We start from the raw sequence: 24,500 nt of genomic DNA, 5'->3' as shown, positions 1-24,500 counted from the left end.
AACTCAAATCACAAAGAAGTAGTGGAAGAAAACTATTTGAAATACTTTTTTAAATGACATTAAAAAGTCCTGATTTGTCAATAGTAATCTAGAAGGTAAACACTTGAATTTTCCACTGAAAAGACACAGAGGAAATGACCTGAGAAAACAAATAAAACATTATTATATCCTTGCCTCCTAAAGGCTAATTTTACCTCTATGGAAACATACAAATAGAATATTAAGAAATGGAAAAAGCTACTTTTTATAGGAGAAAACTAAAATAGAGTAAAGGTGTAATTAGCATACAAATAGACTTCCAATTAAAAACTATAAAAAAGTGGCAAAGAAGGCTATTCTATCATGACTAGTAAGTTAATTCATCAAGGAGATCTAACAATAATGTAAGTATGTATATAACCACCAATGGAGTAACCTCATATATAAAACAAATGTTAACGAACCTGAAGGAAACATGTGATACCGATCAAGATGCATTGCATTTGTAAATTGCTTTGTTGAGTGACAGCTCCTTTGTGCAATTACTTAAAGATAAGTAGTAAATTATATTAAAGAAAAAACAATCTGAAAGAATAGATATAGTATGTGAGTACATTGCATTGTTTTCAGTTGGGCAAGTCATGCACCAATAATAAGGTACTTTTTAAGCCAGCTTCAGGTGGCTCATGCCTGTATACCTAGCTACTGAGGAGGCTCAGATCTGAGTATCACTTTTAGTTGGAGAGTCATATCTTATGTAAGAAAATTTGGCAATCTATTAAGCATTGTTTAATATACGATTATCTTATAGATTATTTTCATATTTTTTATTTTGTACATATAATTGTAACTTCTAATTTCTATTTATTTAGTATACAAAATTTCTAGACCTTCATATTTTCTCTTCGACAGGCTTGATTTGTGTGGAGCAGGCTTTACTCAGGAATAACACAAATAATTATACACAAATAATTATATACATGGAAAGATACTTATTTCAATTCCATAGTGAAAATAAAAGTAATGATTCAGAGTACACACAAATTTCTTAGCTAAGAAATGGTTTTAAAAGAATCCCTGTTAAAGTCTCTAGACAATTTACTGATTCTTCTTATGAAAGATACTTTGTCTTAATGATGAGAAATGGAATACCTTTTCCACTCCTCACTGTCTAATACAATTGTTTCTCATTTAGTTCTACTACTTGTTTTAGATGCATGAGAAGTAGAAAACTATTAGGAAAGCATTTAGTTTCAGAACTTCACTTATTATACTTAAGTAATAGTACGAAGTTACTTAAATTCAGAACCTTATTTTCTTACTTTCATCTGTGTAATTCTACAACATAAAATTGTCACTGTAAATTACTTTAAAATATGTCCCAGTTGCTGCATAGGATATATTCAGGATGTTACAGGTGGCTCTGTTTCTTCTAGTTTCATAAATGATGCTGCCTATCATATCTCTACAAAGTGAATTATTGTTTTAATAACACTACAAAGACTTATGAATGCATTCAAGCATGTATGATCGATTAGAAATGTATCCCTTAGGACAGCATAGAAGATTATTTTTAACACCTTTAATTTTCAAAACTATTGCTTTGATGAAATGTTCCAGATCAACAAACAGCCTTAAAATCTGATGGCCTTTCAAATCTCTCAAACACGGACAAACAATCCATGAAATTCCAGTTCTGTTTGGATAATGATATATTCAGAAGCCTTAAAAAGAAGCATTTTTTTTAGAAATACTTAGTCCATTTTAAGACTAAATGGTTTTTAAAGTATATTTTCTTGCTTCCTTCTCATTTTCTTATTTTATCTATTTACAATGAACATTTATATAATAATAGGCACATATTTGAGATTCTACTCTGCATTGTAAATACAGAAGCACAAACAGCTCATATTCTACAAAGTCTACTGAATAGAAGAAAAAAGAAACAAATTCCTAATGGAGACTCATATACTAACTGACAATTTTGTTGTTGTCATTGTAGGTCCTGGAACTTGACCTTAGGGAATGAAAGCTATCCTTGAGCTCCTTTTGTTCAAGACTAGTTCTTCACCACTCTGAGCCACAGCTTCACTTCCCATTTTCAGGGATTGTTAAGATTACAGGCAAGAGATATTGGCATCCAACTTAAAAAGCAAAACTTAAGTATACTTGAAAACTATATATTTTAATATCAGTAAATTTATCTTTTTAAAATGTAATAAAGGCCAGGAGTTTGGCCTAGTGTAGAGTGCTTGCCTAGCCTGCACAAAGACTGGGGTTCAATTCCTGGGTAACACATACATAGAAAAAATTAGGAAGTGATGCTGAGGCTCAAGTGGAAAAGCACTAGCCTTGAGAAAGCCCAAGGACAGTGCTCAGGCCCTGAGTTCAAGCCAGGACTGGCAAAATAAATAAATAAAATGTAATAAAATGGAACATGTCACTTTCCTGTATTAAAAACTAGAGAAATGAGAACAAATAATTGAGCATAAAGTAACTGAAGAATTCTGAACTTTAAGTAAAAATGTCAGACTCCGTTTCCTGCTTCTCCTATGTAATTTCCTCTGTGGAGATGAAAGTAATTCTTGGATCCATATTTAGTTGTAAACCATCTCCTCGTTCTGGCTCTTGCTTGTATATATCTCTAAACCCTTCCTTCTCTGATTTCTTTTTTATTTACTTATTATATATTTATTTATTTTGCCAGTCCTGGGCTTGACCTCAGTGCCTGAATACTGTCCTTGGACACATTTTGCTCAAGGCTAGTGCTCTTCCACCTGAGTCACAGAGCCACTTCTGGCTTTTTTTGTGTATGTAGTACTGAGGAATCCAACCCAGGGTTTCATGAATGCTAGCTGAGCACTCTGTCATTAGGCTACACTTCTTACCCCCTCCCTTTCTCTTCTTATAGTAAAAATACATACATTGCAAAAAACATTAGAGAATTTAAAATAATGTACATAAGTTTGATTTTCTCCTATAGTCTTCCTTTAGGAGACACTGAAATAGAAGTCTGTGATTATGCCCCAATTATTTAATTGTCTTTCATTGTAATTTTTTTTAAAGTACACTAATTAATGTCTAAAAGTAGTCTGCTCTTAGGCAGAGATTTATAAAATGGAATAGTCAATCTATCTTATCAATGTTAATCAGTTGCTGTGAAATTTCTTTAAAATTATTTGTTTTTATACAAGCATAAAATCTAAAATAATCAATATTCACAATAACAAAAGCTTCGTTGAAATATTAGTTATCATAGCACAGATACTTCTGTTCTTAGATATTTCATACATGCTTAATGTTATATATTTAGTTTTCATCTTTCTGTTTAAATTATGAATTTTCTCCTATCTCATTAAAAGATTCATATCTAGTTCATGTATTATATTTCATGATAAAGATCAATTTCTTTGTGCTTGTAGTTTTAAAGTTGAGTTCATATTTTAATGTAGTAAGTACTTGTTTTTTTATTTTCAAACTCTATTGACTCACTCTTATTGTCATCTGATCACTGCCTACAATTAAGAACACCCTCACTACTATAAGCAAAGAGCAGTGTCTTCCACTTGTGCCTCAGTTCCTGTCTTACTTCATCTTTTGAGGTCATTGTTCCTGACATTTCTCTCTAATAATTCTTCCCTCACTCTATTATGTCCCCAGAAAGTTAGCTCAATTTTTGCCCCCTTGAAAAGCCCTGGGATCTGGCAAGAGAACTGCCATAAAATGTAGTAAAAATGAAGGGAAAATTCATTTGAACAAAAGAAACAGATAAGCAAAGGAAACTTTGACATGCCAGGATGCCACAGGGGGATGGAATTTCAGTTCATCTTTAGCCAGGGTTGGGGCTTATGGACATGAGTGTGAGGCTTCTATAGTGGAAGAATTCTGTGAATGAGGAAATGACGTAGTTGGCATCCCAAGTACACAGCTGACCCCGTTGGTCATTTTCTCAATTCTCTTTCTTCCTGGTTTTGGAAAAAACACCCTTCAATGTCCTCTCTTGAGGAGCAACATGGTTCCCATGCAATAATTAAGCTCCTTCCACAAGCTACCTCCTCCTCTTAAATACTCCATTCCTCTTCTCCTAGCACTACTTGTAGACCAATCTTTTAATTACATGGACCTTAATATTAAAATTTATTAAAACTATCTCACATCTTTAAAAAGAAGAAAGCACTATCTACTTTCACCAACGGGCACATTTCTTGTCCTTTACTATGATACTTCTTAACAGACTTATCAGTAACTTCCTACTTTCAAATCTGTAGTTTTCAAGTCAAATCTAACTTGTGTGTCTGACTTCATGGAACTTGATGTGACTTCAGTCAAATGATGGTCCTTTCTCTGGGCAGTGACCTTCCCTATAAACCTCTTTTTGTTTGACCAATCCATAGGGAATCCAGCATTTTGAAAACCAATATTATTCTACGTTTTTTTAAAATTTTTTATAAGCCAATATTGAGTTTTCTCCTTACTCATTGTCTGCTCCTCCTCAGTCTCCTCATATTGAATTCCCTCCTAGATCAAAGAGTTTGGAGAAATTATATTGTATATTGTCTTTCACAGAAAATCTCATCCACTTTCTCTGCTTTAAAGTCATCACTGCTATTGTACATCTTCACTCCTGATTTATTTCCTGAACTACAAACTCATGCCTATAGCTACTTTACATCTCTACTTGCATGCCTAAGAAATATCTGTAAGTCCTGTTACCTTAAGGAACTATCTATTTATAAACTCCATTAGGGTACACTTCAGTAATTTTAGCCCTAGCTGTAATCTACTTAAACCAAAACACCATTTTGGTATCATTAATTTTTCTCTGACCAAAATTCCCATATTTCTAGCTCACTTATGCTCCTTATCCATGCAATCCTCTGTGTTGTTCCTATGACTCTCTGTGGTCACCAGGTTTACATATATGAATACCTGTAGTCCATGAACTGTAGCTCATTTTTACAAACAGCTATCTCTGTGCCTGTGGATTATGCCTGTAATCCTAGCTTCTCAATAGGCTGAGATGTGAGGATTGTGAAGCCAGCCCAGGCAGGAAAGCCTGAGACTCTTGTTAGCTATTAACTACCAGAAAACCAGCAGTAGCATTGTGGCTCAAAAACGGTAGAATGCTACCACTGAGCAAAAGAGCTCAGGGACAGTGCCCAGGACCTGAATTCAAGCCCCACTACTGAGAGGAATAAAAAGTATCTATTTCCATTCACCTATTTCCTTTCCCTCCCCTGTCCCTATCTGATTCCTGTTGTTTTTATTTCCAAGTATAAACTTATTAACTGTTCTTTGGAATCCTGTATTGGTCAGCCCCTGCTCACTTTATTGATTTTATTTTATATAACTGTTACTTTTCTTTTACTTGACATTGCCTCAATTACTAAGTCTCATAACTTCTACATCTGTTTCTTGCATTTGGCACATCTTGGCCTCTTCCATGCAAGTTCTTATTATTTATTCATGGGCTATCTACCATTGGACCACTAATGCTTTCCTTAACTCTTTGAGAACTAGCTCCTCAGTCTCTTTACCACAACATCTGGTTTAATGTTCATTATGAAACTGATGCTTCCATTTATTCATTTATTTGTTATGTTTTATCATTCGATTCTTTTGCCTTTTGTGATAAGACAAATTCAGTACAAATAAATATTGTATTCTTCTCAGCCTTATTCCCAGTGCCTAGAAAATGTGTGCAATAAATATTCAGTGCATAAGTTGCAACGCCTTTGTAAACACACATCTGTGACCACATTTTTAGTATTACTTATGTAGAATAGAGGCTTACAAATGGAATAATTGAGTTCTGTTTCAATTGTTTTCTAGAAAATTTTGTGGTTGCCAGACTTAATGAGAAATATGAGACAATTTCCTTGTCTACTTTCTTATTATTAGACAGTTAGATTGAGTCCATTCTTTAGTTATTGTCAACAATGTTCAGTGAACATGAAAGTATATGTATCATCTTTGAGACAGTAATTTATATTATTTGCATTTAGAGCCAAAAGTTAGATTTCTGAGTTCTGTTCTCAAATTTTGAGAATTACTACATGGATTTCACAATGACAATACTAACTTCAATACTGTCAAAGAGTTTCTTTTATCCATATGTTTGCAGGAACACATTGTCCCTTCCTTTTTTAGAATGATTACCTTAAGAGGTGTGAAGTAATAACTTATCATATTTTTATTTGCATTTCTCAGATTATTAATGATGATGGAGACTTTAAAATATTTGTGGACCATTCACTCTAAAAGAAGTGAATCTCTCTTTTGCAACAAATGAATTAAACTACAGGACTGTATTTTGAAGTGAAAGAAGATAGGTATGTAAACAGTCTGTGTTTTAAATTATGTGTTGAAATAAAAAATGTCGAGTCAATGGAAATAGAATGAAGGGTGATTATTAGAAATGGAAAAGGGAAAAATGCAAAAAAGCACCCTTGATTAAATGGTATAAACTTTTAGCTATAAAACAAATGAGTTCTTGAAACCTTATAAGGAGTCCGATTATTGTACTTAATATGTAGATATTTTGTTCAGAAATTTGCTGAGAGTAAATATTTTGTCACTGCCAAAATCATTTTATAATGTAAAAATACAGAAATTCTAACAATATAGTCCTTAAATATGTTATATTTCTTGTAAATCATATCGCAATATGGTAGTCAATAGAATAAGGAAATATAAGTGATGAACTTTGAATTCTAGAATTTTAATACAAATGTGCTATGTCAAAATTTGGAAATTATACAAATAAATACTCAAAATATATTAGAAATTTAAGTTCAACTTGCAGTACTTCTATTCATTCCCGACTATAATAGATAAAAATGATGATATCTCTTTTTATCATTTTTCAAAAATGCAGAGACACACATATTCACCACCCCCACACATATATTAAAATAAAAGGAAAAAGTGTATATGTAGACATTAATCTACTTCACAAAACATACATATGATTTATATGATTATATAAATCTTGAGTAAAGCTGTAATTCTGTAAGAAACTAGTGATGACCCGTGAAGTATTTTTGATCCATGAGTAAATCTCAGCCTAAACAAAAGTCTGAAAGCACTTTTGGAACTGTCAGTCCCTCCAGAAAGATGATAATGTAGAAGTGGCTTCATACTGATTGGGTGATGCAGCATGTACATGGGGTGGGTAAATGTCCAGAAGGAGGGCCTCATTCCTTTTGGAATTTAGAGGATATTATGTGAATTCAAATCTGCATGTGTTGGGCCACTGAGATTACTAGCAACATAATAATAAAAAGGCATTACGACAATCTCTAAAACAACATACTTTTATGATCTGGAATGTCCTGATTCAATGAATATCATAAATTATTTTTTCTAACTTTAGGTAAAGAAATTTAATGTTAAACATGGACTTATTTTTTAAGAAAATTTAATATGCCATTTTCATTTTCTTTTTGTTATTGCACTATTAAAAATTCATGTGGAAAAGGTGCTAACTGTAAGTGTGAAAATGAGATTGAAAAATGTCATATTTTATTTTCATTAATCCACAATAAGTTTCTAACCTGTTAAGAACTTGAAAAAGAAATACAAAATCCTAGGAGCTACTTTAAATAAACAACAATATTGAAAACTGAAGGAAAACAGCCTTCTCATTAGGGGGTCTTTGCATTTTAAAAGCCTTAAAATTAAACTTGGTGCAAGTGATTTTTCATAAACAGCTACAACATACTAGATTAGAGGCCTCATTCAGTGTTGCCTATTGTCCTCCACTAGAAAGGTTTGGCTGTTTCATTTAGCATTTCCATAAAATGAAATCTTTTCTGCACCTTACTAGTATTTGATGGGAGAACTTGTCATCTGTGCATTGAGGTGCAAGTTTTATCATTATGAAAGTAATAGTGGGAAAGGAATGAAAATACAAAATAGCTATGCAGGACACCTAACCACAGCAGGTTGCAGGCATTTCCCATTGCTTGCAGAATTTCATAATAAGCAATTATATTTCAATCTGTTCTTTATCAGAAAATCTTACTAATGGCTAGTATGTGTTAGGTGCTTACTGTCATGTATGTAAGTGCATATCATTTGCAATTTAGACTAGTATTCTAAAATTTAAGTGTCTGTTTCCCCTTCTCCAAATAAACTTTGTCTGATAATGAACCTTTCAGACACATGTGCTGTAAACTATGTCCTTTGTCCTCCCAAATGGAAGAGTATTCTGATGATGATTACAAGAAAAAAAAAGTAAATATTCTGACCTCACAAGTAGCCCTACATCATCTCAACAATGAATTAAAAAGTTTTTCAAAAAAGATTTAGTCTCCCTCATTTGTCATAATCAGTAGGAACCTTGGGCTCTCCTAGCAGAGATTTACAATAGAACAAAATCTAGAGACATAAGGCCATATAGTATGACACTAAATGTAAGAACCTCCAGGATAAGGAAACAAAAGCCATATAATGAGTGATTGTTGTCCTTAATGTACTATGTTATCCCTCATCTCTTTTGCGGTTCCTTGATTATCTCATATTGTTACAATATTTCACCTTGTTATCTGATATATTTTATATGTGCTTAATTGGTTATTTGAAATTGGGTAGGGAAGGGGGAAAATCAAGATGAGCGGGGGGAAGGGGAGAGGTAAATGGGGACCATGTCATGAGAAAGGGTATCAATGTTTGTGAAGTAATGCACCTTCTATCTGGTGAATATAATGTAACCCTTCTATTAATTACAATAAAAAAGAAAAAAAACATGATGTAAAGAAATATTTATACATATGAAAAAAAAAGATCGGGTTTGAATTCTGTGAGGGAAGAAAGATTTCTTTTCTCTCACAATATATATCATGACTGGGATCCTATAATAAAAGGTTACCAAGAGAAAAACATACATATTTATTTGCTATACATTTTATGTTTTATTTATTTTCCATAATGAAGAGGGTTATTTACCTTAAAGTGAAATCTTTTTTGTTTGTTTTCATTTTGGTATATGGGCTCTAACCCAGGACATTGTACTTGCTAGACAAGTGCATTGCCATTGAGCTACATCCAGCTCAAAAATGAAATTATAAAAAATAATGTAGAATGCTAATATTACCTTTTAAAAGATGTTAGGCTACATTTAGCAGCTACTGTTCATTTTTATTTGTAATCCTAATTGTATAACTTAAATGGCCTATCTCTAAATGTTCTTTTTTTAAGATTTTACTTGTATTATTATAGAGGTATTACGTAGGGGTGACACATACAGTTACATGAATAAGCTAATGAGTAATGAGTACAATTCTTTTTGAACCCCTTCTCTTTCTTGCTCCTAGTTTTTCTCTCCCATCCCCACCCATAGATGTACAGTTCATTTTCCACGTAGTGCCTAGTGAGTATCGCTGTGGCTTTTGTTCACCCTTTGTTCCAACTTTTTCATCCTCCCTTACCTTCCAAATGCAAATTAACAAACAAGACCAAAGGAAATGAAAACAAAAACATCAACAATAGCAACTAAAGAAAAAAAAACATCTTGTTTTTGCATAGCATCATTTCTGGCTTTTTCTGTGTATGTGGTACAGAAGAATCTAACCCAAGTCTTCGTGCATGCTAGTCAAGCACGGTACCACTAGGCCAAATTCCAGGCTTTTCTTGGATTTCTTTCATAAAATATTTTTTCATATGAGCATATGTACATAGGCTACTAAGCCTTTGTCAACCACACCAATGCATAGTTTCTTCAGTCTAGAGTTCTATATAATTTATCATGTCTCTGTGTGTGTGTGTGTGTGTGTGTGTGTGTGTGTGTGTGTGTGTGTGATTTGGTGTCTTGCAGATTTATAGGCACAATCTAGCTAAATAAATGAAGGAAGCTGTGCAAACTATATTTCTTTGCCTCTAGCTTCCTTTGCTTAATACAACTTTTTCCAAGTCTTTTTATTTCCCTAAGAATGGGACAGTATCATTCTTTCTGATGGATTAGTAGAATTCCATTGTGTATATATACCACCTTTTCTACCACCTTTTCTTGATCCACTTGTCCACTGAGAGCCATCTGGGTTGATTCCCTAATTTGGCTATGGAAAAATGCTACAGTGAACATGGTTGTGCTGTTTTGGAAATTAAAACCTAAGGAAGCATGGCTATATGCACTCTTTCATGCTCATTTTGATGAAGAAGCAGATAGCTGTGGAGTATGATGTAATAATAAGGTCTATTCATATTCTTCTGTTTCTTTAGAGATAGAATCCTTACTTTTACTTCTTTTCCCCTCCCCCCTTTTCATTTATAAAGTTCTGTCATTTTTAAGGTTTTTTTTTTCCCTATATTTTCACTTGATCAGAACAAGTGAATTCAAGATTTTATGCTTAGTAGAATGTTCTATTCCTTAAAACATGGTAACAGTATTTGCTTCATAGAATTTTTTCCAAGTACAGTCTTCTACTTTTAACCATCCTCAGACAGCAATCATTTTATCCTCTTCTCCCAAGTGGTTTGGATTACAGGCATACACCACCACCTCTGGCTCTCTTCTGCAGATCTCTAAGTTTTCAAAATACTTCATTTTAGAGTAGAATGTTTTTAACCTTATTTAACCCATGCCACTAGTAAATAGCTTAAACTCCCACCAATTGCAATTTGTATCTATGATACAACTATTAGATTTTTTTTGCCAATCCTGGGGACTGAACTCAGGGCCTGAACACTGTCCTTGGTTTTCCTCAAGGCTAGACCTCTACCACTTGAGCCACCGCCCCATTTTAGGCTTTTCTATGTATGTAGTACCAAGGAATAGAACCCGGGTCTTCGTACATACTAGGCAAGCTCTCTACCAGTAGGTCAACCTCTCAGCCCAACTGCTAGATTTTTTAATGGAGAAAAGATATCCTAAGAAAAATCGTTATCACCATGCCTAACAGGAATAATGTGGACTCAAAAAATTAATTCTTTTCCAGGAGAAGTGTTAGAGCTATTAACTTCTATTATTAACTTACTGTCACTGAGTACTTATTATGGGCTGGACAATGCCAACTTTATATCATCCTGACAAAAGTTTTATGAAATTAAACTTTTTAAAATCGTACCTACTTTATAGAAGAGGAAAATGTGAGATGAGGTATAAAGTTATTTTCACCTCTTAATGTACCTTACTTTTTGTTCTAACCACCTGATTATTTAAAGTTCAGGCACATAAATTTCAGATGCATGTTGCTCTAAATATATTCTGTCTTCACATTAATTATATGCTTAAATTCTAGCATTTGTTGTGTCACAGCTGTCTATGGATTAATGTTAAGCTCTGTGGAAAGATATATATGCCACAGAAAGTATTGGTTCTGAAGGGGCTCAAATTTGGAAGCAGATTATTTTAGTTCAACCTCAGGTTCATTGGCAGAAACATGATTCTTATTTTATGATCAATGGGAACAAAAGAAGAAAGTAGCTCTTGGATCATTTGAAATCAGAAATTATGCATGTTGATAAATTGCTTAGACACATAGCTGAGAGTTAACACACACATTTCTGAAGTATGGTAACTAGAAAAATTTAAACAATTAAGGCAACTTAAAAGAAAATAAGAAGACAAAAAATCATAAAATTTACACATAAACTTGTCAATGTCTATGTCTAATTGCAATTCTAAAAGAAAAAAGGATTCTGGGTCTTACAAGTGTTTGGATTTTTTGAAGATAGAGATGTAGAAGAAGTTTTAAATTTTGTTTGCTTAAATGAAGATAAAAATGTTCCCATCTTTTTTTTTTTTTAAGGGGGGGGCAGTAGTAGAGTTTGAACTCAGGGACTTGTGCTTGCTTGGCTGGTGTTTTGTCATATGAATTATGTCTCCATCTGGGTTTTTTGCTGATTAATTTGGAAGTGGAGTCTCATGGACTTTTCTGCCTGGGCTAGTTTTGAACTATGTTCCTCTGGATCTTAGCTTCATGACTAGTGAGGAGGATAGGTATTAGCCACCTGATGAAGTACTACATGTGTCACATCTTACAATAAACCTCATGCCATAAACCTAAGCATTTGCTTGTTGTAGTTGTCTTTTGTAGTCTCTGTGCTGAACAAGGCTAGAATATCTGCATTAATATTATTTTTTAAACGATTTGGGTAAATTCTTATTTTTTGCCTTTTTAGAAATAAACTTACTTTGAAATAGCTGGACAAAAAGTTGTCATTCAGCAAAGTTAGTGTATGAATTTGACCAACATCATTCCTTTTGTCATTTTCACAACCCTGTTCGTATCTTCCAATCTCATCCCTTTCCTCAACTTTCATATTTCTGTAGGAGATGCATTGAGTTTTATGAGTATAATTCCTCCTTTCCTTCTTCATTTATTTAAATTTAAAATAATGAAAACAGACAGACAGAGTGATTTTATAGTATTGAGCAGTATGGATTCACATTACAGAAAAGAAAATTAATTCTTATTTTCTTTTGGGGATTGTAATGAGAACTAGATTTTCAAAGCGGCATTTGGATTTTTCATCTGTTTCAAGGGGGAAAATTGCTATATTGGATTGCATATGAAACAATATCACTTTTTGATTGTTGATTAGTCAGGCTATTATCCACTAGATTCTGTGTATTAATGTGAACAGTGAGTTATCTGTATTCTTAACCCAGAAACTTCTATTGTAAATGAAAGAAAAAATTGCATTCATCAATTTCTTCAACATATTTATTTCTACCCAGCAAGATAGCACTTGCTATGAAAGCAATACTAAAATACTCTCAGGCTAAGGATTAGCAGAGTTAAATTTCAGCTGACTGTGTCAGAATGTTATTCACCAGATTATTGCTCTTTTCCTTGATTGTTTTTTCATGATTCTAGTCATTTATTTTTAATTTTTTTCCATTGTTCAAAATATTTTTCTGAATGAATTTTTGAAAAAATTACCATCAGAACTTGTATGTTTATTGAAATGACATATATTTCTAAAGAATTTAAAATGGTTGCAGAACAATTTTTTTGGAGAAAGTCAATTCTACATAGGCATACATGAATTTCTTGGCTGTGGATAAGATTGTAAATGAGTGAATAATATCAGCTATTTACTTCAAAAGGGACGAATTAAGAAAAGGAAGAGATGTTTAATTTTTCTTTATGATATTTGAAATGATTTTAATTGCAAAGATATGCATCACATACCATGTGAAAAAGAGAAGACAAAAGAAGAGAAGAAAGGAACAGAGGTGAGAGGATGGAGAGAAGCAGAAACATATACGATAACAGTTATCCATTATCACAGGCAATATTCTTAAGTAATTGATCTTTCTTTTCATTTAGAATCTTTCAATTTACTTGAGTTTCTAGATGGAACCACAGAATTATTTTGCAAATGCGAGATTGATCTTTACATTTTTAAATTGTATCAATCATTGATTTAACAAAATTTCCAAGTGATCACAATCCAGAATTTTTTCATGTTTATTTCTCAGTATAGTCATTACTGGAACTAAATCTAAATACATGCTAAAGAAAATTGAATGACTTCATATATCTTTTATACTTTTACTTTCAATAATAAATAATGTTACTACTTTTATAACAATGGAGCCATCTCCTTTCTAAAAAGCACTTATAGTCAATTTTGTTCAGAATTTTATCAGTGAGATATGACATACTTGTAAAGTTACTGTGAGTTTGCAAATGCTTGTTACCAATAAACCTTGCCATGTCATAACATTTTTAGCAAGAGCTTCTGCTAAAGACGCAACTATCAGGAAATGTGGGTTTGAGAGCGAATAAATAGGACAATAATACAATGCTGAATGGCACTGAATTATACAGGCACTGAGTACTGTCATTTAAAATAGTTTTTGTTATGCATAAAATTCCAACTCATTTGCTTTTCTGATATGCATTATGCATTAGTTCCTTTATTCTTCTGGACACTAATATCTTTTAATTTTGTTTTCTAATGTTAATATTTGGTAATATTTGTTTATGTTTCAGAAAAGATTTGTGTTGACTTGAATATTATGTGTTTCTCACATGAAATCCCAAATTTTTGAAAGCTCTTTAACACTGTGAAGAAATGAAGGGTGCAATCACAAACAGAAAAAAGCTTATCCTTACAACTATGGAAATGTCTGTTTTAAAACTTAATAAAAATGCATACTGAGTATTAATGATGTGCATTTTGAAAGCAACCATGGTCTCCCTCACTTGGAGAGGCCTATTCCCTTGGCATGAGCACAAGGGAGTGTTTTCTTTTTCTTCTCTTTTTTCTTTTATTGCAAAGTGATGTACAGAAGAGTTCCAGTCATGTACCTAAAGTAATGAGAACCTTTCTTTTCAAACAGTTACCTCCCTCACATTTTTTTGCCAGTCCTGGGCTTGAACTCAGGGCCGGAGCACTGTCCTTGGATTTTTTTCCTCAAGGCTAGAGCTCTACCACTTGAGCCACAGCACCAATTTCAGCTTTTTCTATGTATGTGGTACGGAGGAATCGAACCTGGGTCTTCGTGCATGCTAGTCAAGCACTCTACCACTAGGCTAAACTCCCTCCCCCTCCCTCACAGTCTAATGCCGCGAGTCACCTCTACCCCAAATTGTAAGGTTCATTTCCACTAACGTTCAGTGAGAATCTCTGTTGCATTTGTTCACCTCTTTGTTTCACCTTTCTGTGATTTCCCTTTCCTTCCTCAAATCAGATAAACTTTTATACAAAATAAAGGGTTTCAAAATCAGAAACAGTGACCACAGGGGATAAACCAGAAAGGTGGTGGGGTGGGGGAAGAAAGAAATATATGCAAATAGATACATAAAGACATGTTCAACATCTCTGGTCATAAAGGAATTGGAAATGGAAATCACATTAAGATTTCACCCCACCCAGCTGGAATAGAAAACAAATAATAACAGATGCTGGCAGGGATGTGGCCAAATGGAAGCACCATTACAATGGAATGCTAGAGTTTGACTATTATTACTCAATATGGAGGAGAGGAAGTAAGAAAACAGTTTAATGGGGAGAATAGAGAGGCTAGAGAGACAATTACACTATTTTTAAGCAATTTTTCACAGTTATAAAATGTGGTATGATTTGAGTTCAAGATTTCAATCTGTAAAGATAATTTACTTCTTGGGGTTTTTAGAATATGATTTCCCTTTCGATAGATTCTAAAGATGATAATCTTGTTTAAATATCTCTCTACTTTTTATTTTCATATTTAAACAGTGCTTCGATTTTCAAAGGAAGAGGTAAATTATGCTAAATGGTAATTTAGAAATATTTACTAATGCTTACTTCTTTTAGTAGTAGAACCTGCTTTATATAATGTTATGTATAGACTGCATATTTTTCTTTTAATTTTGTCTGTTTAAATCCTAACTTCTCTTGTAGGTGTACTTAAACCTAGGATTTCCAGAGAGGAAACCGAAGTTCTAGGAGGTCATAGGTTAAAAACTTAGCCCAGTATGACTGGTATTCTTCATAGTGGTCTTCCAGCTTCAGCTGTGTGAAAAAAAAGAATTTCCTGTTGCCTAAGACATCCGCAATGGTGTTGCTATGGCAACAATAGAACACTGATAGAGTTATTGTGAATAGAAGTATAAACCACAAATTAATATTTAGATTTCACATAAAGTTGGCTATAAAAGTAAAATGTTTATTTTTTTATTTTCATTTTTTTAAGCAATGAGTCTGTTAATTTGAAGTTGTTGCTGGAATGAAGTACTACAGATTCACAAAATGATTTCACAAAAATGGAGCCTTACTGTTTCTCAGTCTGGAAGTCGAAAGACAGAAATGAAGGTGTTAGCAGTCCTGGTGTTAGCTCAATGTACACATGTGAAAGTGGAACCAGTGATCTGAGGAGGCATGTGATTCTGGGAAGGAAGGAGGAGAATGATGAGAGGAATGACATTGATCAAGACGCTTTGTACTTATAAACCGACATGTTGAATTAAAACACCTTTATACAAATACTTGAAAATAATTTTAAAAAATTAAATGCAGAAAGTCAATTCTAGACTGTCCTGTTTTGTTTATTGGAGGGCTGACTGCATGCTTAAATTAGGTTTTCCTTGTATGTATAGCTAGCTCTGGATTTTCCCATTTTTCGAAAGAACATCAGTCATGTTGGATTAGGGTTCATTCCAATTACTTCATTTTAATGCCAATATTTGTATAAAAGTCCTAGCACCAAATTTTTTTTTGCTGTAAAACAGCAAGTTAGGAATTTAGCATACAAATTTGGGAACACAACTCAGCCCATAATAAAGACATAAACTTGTAGAATTTCTTTTTTGGTGTTGAAGGTGAAATCACATCTTGAACACACTAGGTAGGAAATCTACCTCTAAACTACACCCATGGCCCTGCTTTAAGAATTTTGATAAAGAGATCTTTACAGTTAGTTATTCCTATTGAAAAATGAAATGGTATCATTCTACAAATAGTTTATCTCCAAAATCTAAATGTTAGTCTTATATGAATTATCCTAATGAAAAATATATTTTTATTTATGGATACTTATTACATATTTAATGTAAGCTTAAGCATATTTCTGAACTATTTAGAATTTATACTGCTTGAAAAGTACAAAAGATTTACGGCATAATATATGTTTGTGGGGAGAGCTGTGACTGTGACTTAGTGGTAGAATGCTTGCCTAACATGCCTAAAGTCCTGGATTCAATTCCTCAGTACCACATAAACAGAAAAAGCCAGAAGTAGTGCTGTGACTCAAGTGGCAGAGTGCTCACCTTGAGCAAAAGAAGCTCATGGTCTCATTTGATCTCAGCTAGTGCAGAATAGATTTCCAAATATTTGACAATATAAGCTATGAATGAACCTGCATTTTTTTGTTGTGCTCTGAGATGTTTCTTACCTATCAGAAGGAAAGTCTTATAATTCAACCCTTATAAGATAATCCTTATTTTCCTTTGTTTCTTAAAATTCTTACCAGCCAAGTTGTATTATTATATGTATACATATATGTATATATGTAGAGACATGTATTCATGTATATGTACATGTGGGCACATAAAATTACTTTTTCACTTACAAAGTTGTATAGGAGTTGTGACTGCTCATTGTGATTGAAAAATTATGGCAAAAATAACAATGTCAAATAAGCATTGAAGAAACTAAACAAAAAATAAAGAGGTAAAGCCGGGCATGGTGGCTCATATCTGAAATCCTAGCTATTCAGGAGGCTGAGATCTGAGGATCAAGGTTAAAAGCCAGCCTGGGAACAGAAAAACCTGAGACTCTAATTTCCAATTAATCTCTGGAAAAGGAGAAGTGGAGCTTGGCTCAAGAGGTAGATTGGTAGCTTTGAACTGAAGAGCTCAGGGACAGCACGCAGGGCGAGTTCAAGGCCCATGACCCACCAAAAAAAAAAAAAAAGTAAGGTGATTAGAAATAAATCAGTTTGATCTCCCAAAACCAGCCATTGTTTGCCATTGAAATCAAAGGACTCTTGCTGTTAATACTATAAGATTTAGCTTTGGTTACATTACAGTCCTTATGAGTATGTGTGTATGTTTGCATGTGTGTGTTTATCATAATATAATTTACATTCAATAGAATGGACATTTCCCTATTTATTTATTTGCCAGTCCTAGGGCTTGACCTCAGGGCCTGAGCACTGTCCTTTGGGCTTTCTTAAGGCTAGAGCTCTACCATTTGAGCCACAGCACCACTTCTGGATTTTTCTATGTATGTGGTACTGAGGAATTAAACCTAGAGTCTTCGTGCACGCTGGGCAAGCACTCTTCCTCTAGACAAAATTCCTGGCCTTCATTCCACAGTTTTATTAACACCAAGTAGTTGTCATGGAGGATTTTATATTAACATATACTTATGTGCACACCATGTACCTTGATGATCTGGAAGTGGGTTGTAGCTCAAGTGGTAGAGTGCTAGCCTTGAGCACAGTGAGGTTCAGAGACAGTGTGCAAGCCCTTAAAATCAGAATTAATGTTAAACCTCTTGTTTCCATCATCTAGAGTTCATTTTGTTTAGTTTCATCCTGTATGACCATGTGTATATAGGTTTTGAGTTATTGTGATCCTCTGCTAGGAGACTCTTAGATGTGTACTAATTATTGCAAGAGGTTTGTTTGTGATTGTTGTTCATAATATACTATGTGAAATTATTTCTTTTTTTCTTTCCACTTCTGGTTAATTGCATGTGGTTACTGTAGCTGACTCTGCTGTCTTGCATACTGGATATACATTTACTTATTTATTTGAAATAGGGAAGCGAAGGGGGAAAACAAGATGATTGGGAGGGGGTAGCAGGAGGAAAAGGGGGACAAAAACATTATAAAGGGTACCAAGGTTTAAGAAGTAATGTACCGATTACCTGAAAAATGTAACTAACTCCTCTATACATTATTCTGAAATACTAAAGTACTATTAAAAAAGAAAAGAAACAATGTCCTTTGATCTGACTTACACCCTCTGTTACTTTCCCTTCCTCTCTCCAAAGCAAATCTTAGTGGATTGTTGAAGGAGACTTTTCTTACTATGCACTAAAATAACAATCTAAAACTACATAGAAAATATTTGTTCCATCCCAAAACTGTGTTTGTGTTTCAGATCAATTCTTTCTGTGGATATAATCACTCTCCAGATTCAAATCATAGGTCGGCTTGTTCTTGAATTTCATATGTTAAAAATCATATTCGTTCTACTCTTCTGTCTGATATATCCCCCTCTAGTGTTTTTGAAATTGATTTATTCTATTTTCTATATCTGCCATTCATTCCTTTCTTTGCAAAGTAGGAACTATGTTTTGCATGTATCACAATTATTTACCTAATATCTCTTAGTAGATATTTGGGTATTTCCAGGTTTAGGATATTACATATAAGGTTGCTGTGATCATTCTTTTTCAAGCCTTTTTATAAACATATTTTCTCTTCCTATTTCTGTTGAGTAAGTGCTTGGGGTTCAGCTGCTTGGAGATAGGATAAGTGAAGTGCTGTCAATCACTTTTTCAAAGGTATACCATTTTACATTCTCATCAGCAATGCATCAGAATTTCAATCTGAGTTTGTCAACTCAGATCATACTCTTTCCCTCAGAACTTTTTTAGAGGCTTTTGAAAAATGCCCAACCCATTAAAATCTTTACAAAGCATTAAGATCACAAGCAATGCTTCTCTCTCACTTTGTCAAAGTGTGACACAATGGAAATAGAGGGTAAAGCTAAACTTCACTTCTGTGCATTTTCCATTCCATCATATTAGAAAATGATAACTAAATCCAAGCTGACATTATTGTTTAAAAAAATTTGTTTGTCGGTCATGAGGCTTGAACTAGGCCTGGCCATTGTCCCTGAGCTCTACAGCTCAAGGCAATTGCCCTACCCCTTGAGACAAACCCCACTTGGAGATAAGAGTCTCAGGTCCTTTTGTGCCCCTGCTGGCTTTGAACTTTGAACCTCATATATCAGCCTCCTGAGCAGCTAGGATTACAGGCATGAACCACCACTCTCAAATCACCAAACTGACATTATTATCAAAGTATCTTACATGCATAGATGTTGCAAAATGTCTGGTTTAGAAGCCAAGAACTGATAAATTTTCAAGAATGAAAGAGTAATGACTATATTAATGCACACATGAGATAGTCCAAGACATCTTCAACTCATGAGGACCAATATAGTCAGAACTTTAGAATAAAGACAAAAATGGGAATAATATCAGTATTAGGTTTTCCAGAAAGTTAAGAAAAATATTGATATCTGCTTGGATTTGAAATGAAACCTGACATCACTTTTGCATTTGACTGTGACATATAAACAGCTTTAGAAAGAAAAAATGACCATCTCATAAAAAGAACGCTTACTTCCCCCCTCGATTTTCTTCAATAACAAATATCTAAATAGTTGTAGTGGCCAGGTGGTGGAGAAATGAACAGTAGAATTACCAGTACAGCTGACAATTTAGAAAGCTAAATTATCATCTAGGTTGAAAATGTGCTTTGTGATATTTGGTGGATAGAATAAAAAAGATAAATTAAGGCAAATAAACAGTCCTTGTATTTGTAAAATGTATGGCTGATGTTGAAGTCCTCATAATTATTCTAAAATTTTACTCTCAAACATGTTTTTAACTGTTGTTTTAGAGCTGAGGGTTTTGTACTTGCCAGGAAAGTGCTCTTCCAGTGAGCTAAATCCCCAACCATCTCTAGAAAAATTTTATAGGGGAAAAATAATAACAAAAAATACCAAATACCTTTTACAAAACAAGTAAGATATCCTTGCTACAATATTCCTTCAAAGACATATTTCCAGGACCTATGTAAAAGAGAAGTTTTCATTGTATTGATGAGCCTTATTTCCTTAAGATTTATTGATGAGTTTGGTTATTTAAACTATGCTTAATGAAACTTACACTCGAATTTATGTATTGTTGTGATATTTCCCTTTGGACACTTTTTCTTCTTTAGAATTTATAAACCATCTTTATGAAAATCAACCTTTCTTTGGCTTGATATTTGCTTTACTAATTTAGTTATGTAGTTTACCATTGAATGTTTTACTTTCCAATACTGATGCCAATATCTGCTAGATATCCACCTTGGTTGTAGCATGTAAGGTCATGTGCAGATATTTACATTTGAAATTTATATTTGATTAATATTATACCATTTTCAAAATTAACATGCCAGAACAACATAGGATGCATGTCTTCTCTCCTATGAGAAAGGAAGATCTAATTTATACATATACAAGTAAATACACATGAATTTGTATACAAGTATACACAAACATATTAGACAAAATATGGTATTTGTAGAGGAGACTTAAAATAGTGTAATTACTTAGAACAAATAATTAATATCAAGAATCTGGCATGTGAATGGTATGTGGAAAAGACAAGGAGAGGAGTAGAAAAGTGGAGAGAGAAAGAAGAGGAGCATATAACCATAATATTCAATATGGCGCCTATGGAGAGGAATGGAAGAGAAAAATGAAAAGAGTTATATCAATCAAGCTACATTTGACTTATAAACTGATTTTTTGAATGGTTAATCCCTTTGTACAACTACTTAAAGATAATAAAATGTAATTAGAAAAATAAAATACTGCTTAGAACTCACACTGAAATCATCTTGCTTTGAATAGTTGAACCACGTAAACCATATAAAATGACAATACATTGTTTGTTTTTATTTTTCTTTTGTTTTGTTTTATTTTTTGCCAGTCCTGGCCTTGAACTCAGGGCCTGAACACTGATAGTTGATATGAACACTCAATTAAATTTTCCTATATTCTTAATTGAGAATTGCATCTAATAGGCCTAATTGTGTCTGAGGGTTCGGGACATTCTATATTCAGTCTACCCCAAATATTTTAACTCTCATTTCGGCAGTGTTAGCTTTTTGGTGATAATACCTTTACACATTAATGATAGCTAACATAGTATTTCAATGTTCAAACTACCCAACAAAAAGAATATTGCAAATATCTTTAAAGAAATACCAATAATACATCTGACAAATGCTTAATATCCAGTATCTACAGGGAACTCAAGAAACTAATCTCCCCCAAACCCAACAAACCATTCACTAAATGGGCAAGAGAACTAAAGAGAGACTTATCAGAAGAAGAGATTAAAATGGCAGAAAAGCATATGAGAAAATGTTCATCATCCATGGTCATAAAGGAAACGCAAATGAAAACAACCCTATGATACCATCTTACCCCAACAAGAATGGCCAAGATTTTGAACTCAGACAATGACAGTTGCTGGCGAGGTTGTGGAGAAAAAGGAATCCTACTGCAGTGCTGGTGGGATTGTAAACTAGTTCAGCCACTCTGGAAAGCAGTGTGGAGGTTTCTTAAAGAACTGAAAATTGATCTTCCCTATGATCCCGCCATACCATTTCTGGGCATCTACCCTGAACATCATAAGCCAAGATATGATAAGGACACCTGCTCAGCTATGTTTATCTCTGCACTATTCACAATAGCCAGGCGATGGAAACAATTCAATGCCCTACTGAAGATGAATGGATACAGAAAATGTGATATATATATATATATATATAAAATGGAATTCTACATAGCCAGCAGAGAAGATAAAATAATGGCATTTGCAGGGAAGTGGATGAATCTAGAGTGAATCATGTTGAATGAGACAAGTCAAGACCAAAAGAACAAAAGGCACATGGTGTCCTTAATATGTGGCTATTAGATCCAAACAGTACAAGAGAGAGGACTCAATATTTGCATAACCAATGCTATGGACATGGTATTGGAAATATAAACATAACTACATAGACATAAAAGCCTATGACTCTATAGACATAATGTTTTATTTCATAAATTAATATGTATCTATGATATACAAACCCTTAGCCTAATTTTGATTATGTTCTAAAAACTATGTTGCCAGTGATTGTATATAGAGATTCCCTTCTTGAACACTCGTTTGTTAAACATGTCATTTGAAATGTGATGTAAAAATCAATGTAATAAATTCTTTAATAAAAATAGAAATACCACCTCAATTATGTTGAGTTCTACAGTTAAAGTATTGAAAATATAACCTGTGCTAGGTTAAATTAAATTCCATTAGCCATCTAGCCTTCTGCTAGAGGATGTGTCACTTTAAAAAGTTGTGAAAACAAGCTAAGTTTTCTGTGGTAGATGTAATTTTGAGTCATTCTGCTACACAGAGCCATTTGTGGATGGTATAGTATATGTAAATAATGGTTTATACTATAGTGTTGTTAGAATAGTAAGCAATCTTAGAAAAGATTCAAAGTAAATACCTATCTGGCATAATTTTACCAAAAAAAATCCAAATATATGTATAGCTATGCATACATTTTAACATATGCAAATATGCATATATATTGATATGCATATTATAATCAGTATTTAAATCTTTCTATCCACTTGGCTATGACTTACAGAGTCCACACAGTTAGAAGTAATGTGTAAATGTCAAAAAGTATGACCCTCTCACATTCACTGCAAATGCATGGCCACTGGATCTTTGTAGGGAAGAAGCTTGTTTCTTGCCCTCAAACTCTCTGTCACTGTAATCTCACATTCTCTTAGGAGGTTATTGATGAAATGGCAGCACCAAAAATATCTGTCACCAAAACTTCTCTTGAGATTGCTGCAGTTTGCATAAATTGTGAGGGGTACTTCTCACTTGATAATGATCCAAGCTTCATTGTTCATGTCTAAGGCACCTGACAGATTTGTAGACCATGAATAATAGTTGGTGTGAGAGAAAGAATAAACTATTTTTAAGACCACAGTGGCTTCACATGTGGCTTAAGTGGTAGAGTTTCAACTGAGCAAGTGTTGAGGCCCCAGGATCAAATCCCAAGTATCAAGACAAACATTGCTATTTCTTGGCTTTTGTAATCGTCACCCTTTCTTCTGCTTGTTTACTTTAAATAGTAAACCTCACAAGAACTACTCCAAGGTTTCTATAATCAAGTCATTACTATCTCTAAGTTCCTCCTCTGTTCTTTGTCTCTTTTATGTTACTACTATTTTATTTACAATAGTAAAAGTGTGGTGGAAGAAAAAAAAGAGTGCTGGTAAATGGAAGGAGGATAAAAAGGAAAATGTATGAGGGCAGAAAAGAGGGTAGCTTAAACAAAGGATTGACTATATTTGTGATTTTTTCGTATTTGCCTTTAAATATATAGCAGATTAAGGATGCATTTAAAGAAACAAACCCTGGAAAACATCAGAATCCACATATATATCTGTGCCCCAAGTCTTAGATGGACTTCCATCTTTACAATGCAATTTCATATTAAAATATCAGCAATGATATTTTTTAAATTGTGAAACAGAATTCTCAAGTTCTCACCATAGTCCAACTTCACTTTTGATCCAGAAGTACCCTCCCTCCCTTCCTTCCTTCCTTCCTTCCTTCCTTCCTTCCTTCCTTCCTTCCTTCCTTCTTTCTCTCTTTCTCTTTTCTTTCTTTCCTTCCTTCTTTCTCTTTCTCTCCTCCCTTCCAATTGTGTGTGTATATGTGTTAAACTTGCTACTGTATTTAGAAAAATGTAAAAGTCAATTTCTGATCAATTACAGATCATTTTAAAATTGGTTTCTATAAAAATTAGAGCAGGAACTTTGTAATCTGAAGTTTAATATTTTGTGTACAATATCGTTACACTTCCTGACATTGCAAAGATATTTCTAGACATTCCATTAATTCAACCAGAAATATTTTTTCTCCCTTTTCCCTCCAAATTCTTCCACTTTTCTCTCCCACCTGATCTTCCTAGGGAGTTCTAAAGATCATTTTCCATTCCCAAGTTTTTTTTACAGTCTTTACCTCATCAAACCCCACTTCATGGTTTATCAGAATTCCAACCACATTGTCCAGACTTTCCCTGGGAATGCATCCTCTGATCACATTCCCTGTACAGTGATTTCTTAATTTCTAAAGCTTTTCATCAATGATCTCTCCATAGCATTTGGTGTTGAACTTGCTTTGGGTCACTTTTTCCCCTATAGAAACATAAACTAGGAAAAGAGAAATTTTTATTATTCACAGAAAGTGACATAGTGTATATACAACAAAAA

At 33.5% G+C, this 24,500-nt stretch overlaps 1 long non-coding RNA gene across 1 annotated transcript in view; it reads left to right on the top strand.

Annotated features, from left to right (window-relative positions):
* LOC150069416 (uncharacterized) overlaps window positions 1–24,500 on the top strand; it is a 146,202-nt gene that overhangs the window by 54,840 nt on the left and 66,862 nt on the right. The window contains exon 2 of the long non-coding RNA XR_016535468.1: window positions 6,190–6,311. This is a non-coding gene — a long non-coding RNA (uncharacterized LOC150069416). The remainder of the gene's footprint in view (window positions 1–6,189; window positions 6,312–24,500) is intronic.

Source organism: Megascapheus bottae, chromosome 1 (assembly GCF_031878675.1).
Source record: "Megascapheus bottae isolate mThoBot1 chromosome 1, mThoBot2.hap1, whole genome shotgun sequence".
NCBI classification, from domain to species: Eukaryota; Metazoa; Chordata; class Mammalia; order Rodentia; family Geomyidae; genus Megascapheus; species Megascapheus bottae.
This window is presented reverse-complemented; position numbering and strand designations above follow the sequence as displayed.